The sequence below is a fragment of the Centrocercus urophasianus genome, unplaced genomic scaffold, assembly GCF_019232065.1.
Source record: "Centrocercus urophasianus isolate 14NV4802_14NV808 unplaced genomic scaffold, USGS_Curo_1.0 seq_16, whole genome shotgun sequence".
Taxonomy (NCBI): domain Eukaryota; kingdom Metazoa; phylum Chordata; class Aves; order Galliformes; family Phasianidae; genus Centrocercus; species Centrocercus urophasianus.
Genome location: NW_024884711.1, coordinates 8,228,862 through 8,237,666, shown reverse-complemented (window position 1 = coordinate 8,237,666; position 8,805 = coordinate 8,228,862).

Sequence of the window (8,805 nt, the reverse complement as noted above, 5' to 3'; positions counted from 1 at the left end):
GCGGGGGGCGCGGGGCAGCGCTGGGCCCGCCTCGGCTGCGGCCGCGGCACTGGGGCGGCGCGGCGTGCGGGAGCCTTTTAAGCTCCGACGGCGCGGGCTGACTTCCGCCCGGCCCCGGGGGGCGGCCGGGGGGCGGCGGCAGGAAACATTCGCCCTCCTCCCCCTCGACCTGCCCCCATCCGCCCGCCGCCGCGCGGGGCTGAGGCGCCGGGGACCCCCCCCTCTGCACGCGCTTCGAGCCGCGCTCTTCCCCGTTTCGGTCGGAGATGAGGCGCTGGGGCCGCTCTTTGAAAGCATCGGGCCGGGGGCGGTCGCTTCCCTTCCTCCGACGCGGCGGAATTGGAGGCGATTCGCCTCCGTCCCCTCGAACCGCCGCTTTCGGGGCAGCGAGCGCGTGCGGTGAACGCTCCGAGCGCCCGGAGAACTGTGGCGCCCCGAGCGTGCGGGATGCAGGCCGGGGGCGGCGGGTCTGGGGGAAGCAAAACGCGCTCACGACGAACGCGTGTGGAGTGATGGTGATGGGTAAGAAGAAATAGGAAAAAGGAAACCTTGCTATTAGAACGTACCGAGTGGTACTGCTGCTCTGGTCAGGCCTCGAGCACGCAGATGTCTGGGTGCTCACTGAACGTGCCCGCTCAAAAATAAAACATTTTTTGTCCCCCACTGACTGGTATGGAAGGCAGCAGCGAGGATCTGTGCTGCCAGTATCTCCAAGCACAGATGCCTGGTGCCCAAGCTCCTCAGCACAGTGTCAACGTGTCACAGCGTGGTGGCATCGCTGGAGAGGTCCACAGGGTGGCCCATGTGCGTGGAGTTGTAAACCAGTGCAAACGGCTGTCACAGCCCTCAGCAGTGCTTGCAACTGGAAATGAGTGTGATGTCTTGGTAAAGGACTGGGCTCATGGGCTGTGTTCTGTGTATTACACATCCATGTGTTCACATCAGAGGGAGCAGGTGAAGCCCACCACAGCTCTGACTTGCAGAGTGTAAAAAACCATTGAGCCCCTTCTCTGATCTGCACTGCGGCCATGGCAGAGGACTATGGTGTCATGGAGTTGTCTTTTTCCAGAGGAATGCAGTCAGTGGTGTGGAGTGGCAACTCCAAGACCAACAGGCACCTGGTTAGGCTGCCTTAGTTCCCAGAGAATGCTTTCTGCATACCCCCCTTGGTTGGAACCCTCATCTTCTGTGTTCGGAAGTACATGAACCCAGCAGAAGCTCCCAGATGCACATCTCCAAGCACAGTGACACTGTCACTCCTCTGGGTCTGTATTCCCTGACTGTCATCCTCAGGTTGTAGCTAAGTCCTCCATCTTGCTAAGTCCAAGTGCCTCTGTCCCTTCTCCTTCTACTGCCCTGGAGGGAACGCAGCATTCTGAGGTTTCTGCTGATTATGAGGAGATTTCTTTTTCCCTTACGAATATCCCAGAAAAAAGCTGACAGGATGCGCCAGCCCTATGCTTAGTTCTGCACCAGCAGCTGCCGGAGCACTCAGAGCAGCACTGAGCACCGTTCTGCTCGGTGCAGTGACTGGGTGCTGCTTAATCCATTACATCCAGCCGTCAGTCCCTCAGCTCTCCGCAGGCAGGGCGGGGCCCCAACGTACCTCACTCATTTTCTAAGCCAACAGCACGCGGGCGAGTAGCAGCACGAGGGAGATGGATGAGGTGTGAGATCACGGGTTCCTCGCAGACAGCAGGATGAGAACTTGTTTGGGTGATTTTTCCCTGGGAAGCTCGTGCTGCACATGTATACTTTTTGTTTCCAAAAACAAAAGAACAATGGCTATCCTGGTTAGCAGCCATTGTTCCTCTGTGCCAAATAAATGAAATCTCACTGCTTCCGTGGGTGGCTGAGGCATTTCTCCGCATTCTGTGCCTTCTCCTTTGTGTTGCTCTGTGGAGTTTTCTTGCATTTATTCCCATCTCTCTCAAATTGTTCACACCCATTTATCTCGTCTTTCCTTTGTCCCCATCTCACACACCACTGCTGCTCTCAATTTGAGATGGTGTAGCACATTCACAAAGCGAGCCCATCACTTCCACTGCAGCTGTGCCACGACCACATCACATCTGCGTTAAAATATTAAAGTGTTCCAACCACGTGAAGATCTGGGCCCAAGCAGATGTCCAGAGACACCCACCTCACCTTGGAATAGCTCTGAAGGTTTGAGCCAATTGCCACCTAAGTGGAACATCTCTACTTGGCAACATCTGATCAACTCCCCAGCCACTGCAGCTGAATTCTGCACTGAAAATACATTATTTTTTCTCCTTTTATTGCAGAGGGAAGTAGGATGCTGGGGTGGAGGGCTGCACCTGAACGGCTCCCCAGCATGTGCTGCAGGGGTTGGGTTGTACTTTCCACCTCCTGTACTTGGAAACTTTGTTTGCTTGAAGGAAAGCACCTGCTTTCTGCCAGCAGCTTGATGGGACGAACAGAGAGGTGTTCTGCCAACAGCAGTACAGCTGGAAAAGTCCAGGGTCTGGAGGTTAAAAGCTTTGTTAAGTAGAACCAGGTACAGTGACTGTGAGTTTGGGGTTATTTTACTGTAGTTTTAGAGGCAAACATTCACACAAGGAGTTCTCGCCTGCGCCACCTGCGTGCAGTGGCCCAGCAGTCAGACAGCTCTCCTCTGTGTTGAGCACAACAGCCGTGTGCGAGCTCAAAGCTCGGTGTGGTTGAGAGCTGATGAGGCTGAGGGGCTGGTGTGCATCCCTTAGCATGCACACTTAATGGTGAACGAATGGCAGTGAGCTCCTCTTGGCAATGTGGCCGCTCTGCTTATAAGGACCTGGAGAACATCTCTCCAGATGTCACCATGATAAAAGCTTCAGCAAGACTTTGATGCTGCCTTCATCTTGGGGGATTTCTCGTTTGTCAAATAGTCCCAAATAAATGGAAGAGGAAGGTTTTGCTGTCGTTCCTTAACTCGCTGTTAGTGACTTATTCATTACACTCCGAGGAATATCCATCTTTTCTTTTTGGCTTTCATCATGACTGCACTCCACAAGCAACTGTGCCACATTAGTCCAGCCACTTTAGCACTGATTTGTGCTTTTCCCCCCCTTTCTTCGTTTTTCCTCGCAAGAACACAACTGCTAAATTTGCCTCAGATTCCACATTTGCCATGCCTGCTCTTGCACACTGACTCTGGCTCAGCCATATATCTGTCACTGGATCCATTAGTAAGTACAGTAGTTGACTTCAGCTTTCTGTCTGCGTTGCTGAGTTTCCTGCATGCTATGCTGGGTCTCAAGGAGGGCTGGGGAGCAAAGCAGTGCTGAGTGTTGTCCCTACGGTGTAAATCAGGGGAGCTGGCTCAAGAAACACATTAATTTAAGCCCCCTCTTCTGCCATTCCATCTCCCCTCCAGAGGGGTCACCGTGAGTTTAAAGATGTGCTCATGGGGATCTGGTGGGATCCAGAAGGGAACAGAGATGGCCTCCCCCTGTACACCTGTGCAAGTTGAACCTCTAGATCCTGTTGGTGAGTATGTATCTTTGCATGAGAACATTTCTTTTTCTGTGCTTTCTGATTAATTCCTTCTTCCGTACAGAAATTCTGGCTGAAAATCAGGTATTTTTATTCACTAATTGGGATTTGCCTCACAAGGACTTTTAGCACTTTTTTCTCCCAATAACTCTACCTCAGAAACAATTTTCTCTTCCAGACCTTCTGACTCTCTGCATTCCCCATCTGCCCCATCAGATCTCTTGTTGGACCAAGTACCTGCATTGTCTGCAGTCGCTAATGCTGATGGCACAACAATTGTTGTCCTCCAGGATGGTCTGGGGGACAGAAAATGACGATGTCTGCTCTTTTCACTTAATCAGTTAATGGCTTCCAAAGGGAATGCTTGCCTGAGGAAAGCTCTGAATCCAGGTCTGGAAGTGACTGGGTGTTGGACTTTGTAAAACACATGTGAAAATTGATGCTGGAGTGGCATGGAAAAGGCACTCCAACTCACCATCAGAGAGATATCCCACCAAATCCCTTTAGGAAAGCTTAGCAGAGGATACATGTCTTGTGAACATGCTCTGCGGGTCAAGAAATACTTGTTTGTTTGCAGCTGGAAGTAGACAGTAGGTGCTGGCTCTACAGGCTAATAGGATCTTAAAATCATGGAATCATAGAATATCTCAAGTTGGAAGGCGCCTCTAGTGATTGTTGAGTCCAACTCCTGTCATCCTGCCCCTGCAGCCAACCCAACCATAGCCCATGAGGCGGCCCTGCCCGTGCTCCCCTCCACATCCACAGATCCATTTCCTCACGTTCAGCAGTGTGAGGCAGCACATAGGGCTGCTGCAGGGAGAGGACCTGTCAGCTGCTAATGCTTCCACGCAGCTGTGTAAACGCGGGGAGCAGGCAGCTGTTCCCCAAGCCGGCTGCTGGCACTGCGGCTCCTCGGTAGCAGCCCCCAGCAAGGGAGGTACATGTCCCCTGATGCAGGCCGGCTGCAGCCTGCTGCTACCCATCTCCTACCTGTTCCCTGGGCTCCACTGCTCCTGTGGGGACACAGGTGCTGCTCCAGGAGCATCAGCCAGCCACAACCTGCAGAAAGAGGCACGCAGCCTCGGTTGACTGTGCTATGTGTGGTCAGTGTGGAACTGACATTGCAGAGGTGTGAACTGAGAGACAAATGCAGAGGTGCCATTGCAGCGCCCTTAGCTGGAAACTAAGCGCTGTGGTAGTCTGTATGTTGCATGTGCTCTCGCCTGGCAGTGTTGACTTCAATGTATGCAACCTCTACGCGTGAGGATTTAGCTGGTGCTCCAGGTCTCAAACGGGAACTGCCCTCTCTGTGCACCACTGCCTTCTGCTACAGATGCTCATTGCTGAAATAAAAGCAGCCCTCGTGGTCCCTGCTGTGCAGACCGTTCCCTTCCTCAGCCCTTCAGAGCTGCCAGCCCTGGATGCTGCCATGAACGGAGAAAGAAAAACAAGGAAGGAGGGAGCAAGACTCAGGAAGCCGAATCAAATGCGGCCGCAGCATCTCAGGAAGCTCTCCCAAGATGGTGGGGTGCAGGGCAGGTGAAGAAGATCAGAAGCGTAGGAAATCAGGGAAACAGATGTGGCCATGCCAGGCTTATGGGAGGGAGCTGCTGAGATGTGGGGCGGCATTCCCATGCGTTCCCATCTGGCGGCGAAGGAAATTATGTAAAGTGGAGGAGCGAGGGGCCCCCTTTCTTTTTTTTTTCTTCCAATTCTTTTCTCCCCTCACTTCCCATGATGCAATTAAACATCCATTGCTGACATCATCATGTATGCACGCTGAATGCTGCCATTGTGTCTGGGCTGCAGTGCTGTACTATATATAGATTAGTTGCCAATCTCTGCTGTGTATCAGGGGGAAGACACCCAAGGCACCGAGCAGCGGCTGCTCTGTAGGACTCCTGGCTTTTGTCCTGTGGCCTCAACATGCGATGGACCGCACAGCGCAACTAGAAATAATAAGTGACTTGGAGGCCGTGCCAGGAAGCTTCTGAAGGACTGCTTTGCAGTGGCTACTCTGAGGTGGCAGGAAAATAGTCTTATGGGTGCACGGAGAAGAAAGATGATCTGAGCTGCACGTGTTGCTGCCTTACTTTAAGTAAGAATCAATAGTTGATCATTAGTCCCACCACGCTGGGCATCTGGGTTGGGGAAGTTCGGTCTTGTGCCCTCCAAATGGCAGGACTTCATTTTGCTGCGAGGCACTCCAGCAGGTCCCTTCTCCTCCCAGCCCTTTGGCAGGAGGTGACAGGAGGTGACCGAGCCAATCTGGCAGCTCAGTGCTTTGGAAAGGGTCTCACTGAGCTCCTTCCCTCAGCTACTGCTTTTGCTGCCCGTGGCCAGACACTGCCAGAAGCTGACAGCAGGGCTGGGGCAGAGCAGGCGGGGGTGCTAGAGGTGAGCAGCCTCTCCCTGTGCAGCATCCAGCTGCTAGACTGACCCAGAATGGACAAAGGAAGGTGTAAAATGACCCTGAAAAGAAAGCTTTGATGTCAGTTGAGTTTTTTTTCTTCTTTTTCTTCTTTCTTGTCGGCTTCACTCCAGGCCAAATTCCAGCTAAACTGTGGCCACTAGCAGCTTTCTCGATCCTTTCATAAAGCCCATACCAAGGCGATGAGACCAAGAGTTGCCTCAGCCCTAGGCACTCACCTTGCTGCCCTCACACTGCCCTGGGGCCAGTCATGGCTTTGGTGTCCTGAGAGGCATTCAGCTCCTCACTCGGCAAATGGCATGTTTTGCTACTCTGGCTCTTGCTATGTGTTTAGGAATAAGTCAGCTAAAAAATGTTAGTTCCTAGTAGTTTCTGAAAGAGCAGCTGATGCATTGGTAGTTGGCAGAGAAAGTCTACAAGGGCTGTTCTGCAAATCTGTGATGGAGGTCCTAACTGTCCCATTTCTCCAGCCTGTCCAGGTCCTTCAGAAGAGCAGCTTATGATATCTCCCTCCATGGAAATTATCTCCTCCTGGTTACGATACTGTCTGTGAACTTGCTGAAGATGTGTTATCTACTGTTGTGCAGGTTGTTGGTGACGGCAGTATAAATTAGTTCTGGCCCCACTGCTCCTAAGTGGCTGCTGATGGGCTCTGACAGCTTCCTCTGGAGCCCAAACATCCAGCTGCTTCCTGACTCTCCTTGCAGTCCCTCAGTGCAGCCCATACCGCCTTGGTGTGGCTACAAGAAGCTATGGGAGACAGAGACTATGGTGAAAGCCTTGCTGAAGCTGAAGAGAGCTATATCCACTACCTCCTCTCCCCTGCAGATGGGTCACTTGCTCCACTATAAGAGCGGAAGGCTGGTCCTGCACATCTTGTGCTTGGAGAACACATGCTGGCTGTTCCTGTTTTCCATGACATGAAAACAGAGTCCCTCAGGACTTGCTTCATAATTTTCCCAGGCACTGGAAATGGGGCTGACCGGCTGCTCCTTTCTCAGATTCTCCTTTCTGCCTTTTTTCTTTCTCCAGTCATCCGGGTCTTCTTCCAGTTGCCATGACCTTCTGGAGAGGACAGAGTGGCCTTGCAGCAACGTTGGCCAACTTCCCAAGATGGAAAGAGATGAATGCCCTCCACCAACTGAAGTATGAGTTGCATTTTCCATCACGGCCAGGTGTGCTTGGTGCATGTCCAAGCAATGTGTTGAACCAATGTCATGTCTTACATCTCACCAACCAAATCTGACCAGGCCATGCACAGGCTGATGCTAATGGTAAATCTCAAGTGAGGCATCAGCTGGCGGCTCAAACACAAACCTGGTTAAAGCTGGTGGGTGTACAAAGCAGCCTTGTGAAATAAAAGGAGCATGGAGAGTCCCTGTGCAGTGTGTTAGCCGCTCATGTCATCACAGCTAGAGGATGGCAACACAGGACAGTGACAGCAACTGCAAATAAAATTACAGAACTTTGCATGAAACTCTCTAGTTCCAATCCACCATGTCACTGTCAGTTTTTTTCTAACAAATTCTTCAGAACATCACCAATGATTTACAGATGTTCCTCAAGAGGAAGAAAAAGACATGCTATCCTACATCATTGCCACTGTTAGTAGCTTGATGTGATTCTGTTCCTAGTTGTTAGTGCTTTCAATTGCATGTACAGCTTGGTCAGAGGCAAATCTGGCCATGGGATCCCGGTTTAGCTTAAGTCTTTTGGACTTGGCCACCTTTACTGCTCAAAGAAAGGCAACATCAGAACAAATAACGAGCACCATGGTATTTCTGGAGGTATGAAGGAGTGCGTCATATTTCCTGGATGCAAGCAGCATTTCTGCATGGTCATAGCAATACTAGAATTAAACTTCTTTCAATCACTGTCTTTTTATGTGCCACATAAGTGAAATTCAGTATTTTTAAATTCATTTTTTATCTTGTCTCAACATTGCTTGGCACATCATCCTGAAAGATGCCACCTAATGGGAAGTTACGTTTTGTTTTTAAGTTGGAAATGTTTAATCTGGAACGTTAAGCACCTCCCAAAGATACTTTAAATATTGGTCAAGCCTTGACTGGGTGGTATGGCTGTCAAAACAACACTGAGCTCTCCCAGAAAACCATGCAGTCAGGAAAATGAAGACTCCCAAGTCCAGTAGTGGCAGCTGAAAGTTTCTGCCACCCTAACTGGTCCCATCAAGAGCGCTCCACATGGCCATGCAGCCTTCTCTGCTTTATGGGTCTCTGATGAAAGCACATTGTATAACACCACTGGCTTTCAGGTACAGGAGCACAGCCAGCCCATGAGGCTGAGTGCACATCTCATCCACCTTGAGGCCAAAATAGCCTGACCTTTCGATGATCTTCGGAAGATGATGAATAATGTATTGCATCTCCCAGAAGGCTGGTTGCTGCCCATACAGCAACTGACAGTTTTCCTGACATCAGCCAAGCATGTCCGCTCATATCTCATGGAAAAAGGTTCTGAGATTACTGAGGGGACACAGACGGGCCTGCTGGGCCTGTCATCCCTGCCCTCCTTGCTGCCTGGGCTGCTACCAAAGGGCCCAGAATAGAGTCTTCCTGCCACAAGCCAGATTCTTTGGTGCAGAAGCACCAAAGTGACTTCTAATCCAAGAGGGAATTTTCAAAAAGATTTGACGCTTAGAAGTTTACACCTGTTCATGGGACGGGTAAAGCTCCTAAGCCTTGCTTTGCTGCTTGTGAAAGTGCTTTGCCATGCTGATTAGGCACGGATGTGTTTGCAGGGCAAGAAGGATGCTCTTGGAGTTTCACCCACTTCCCTGGGCTGGACAGCTTCTTGTAGCACAACTGAGCTGTCTGCCTCAAAGCATGCTAGGGATGTTGTGGCTGCAACTGGAGCTG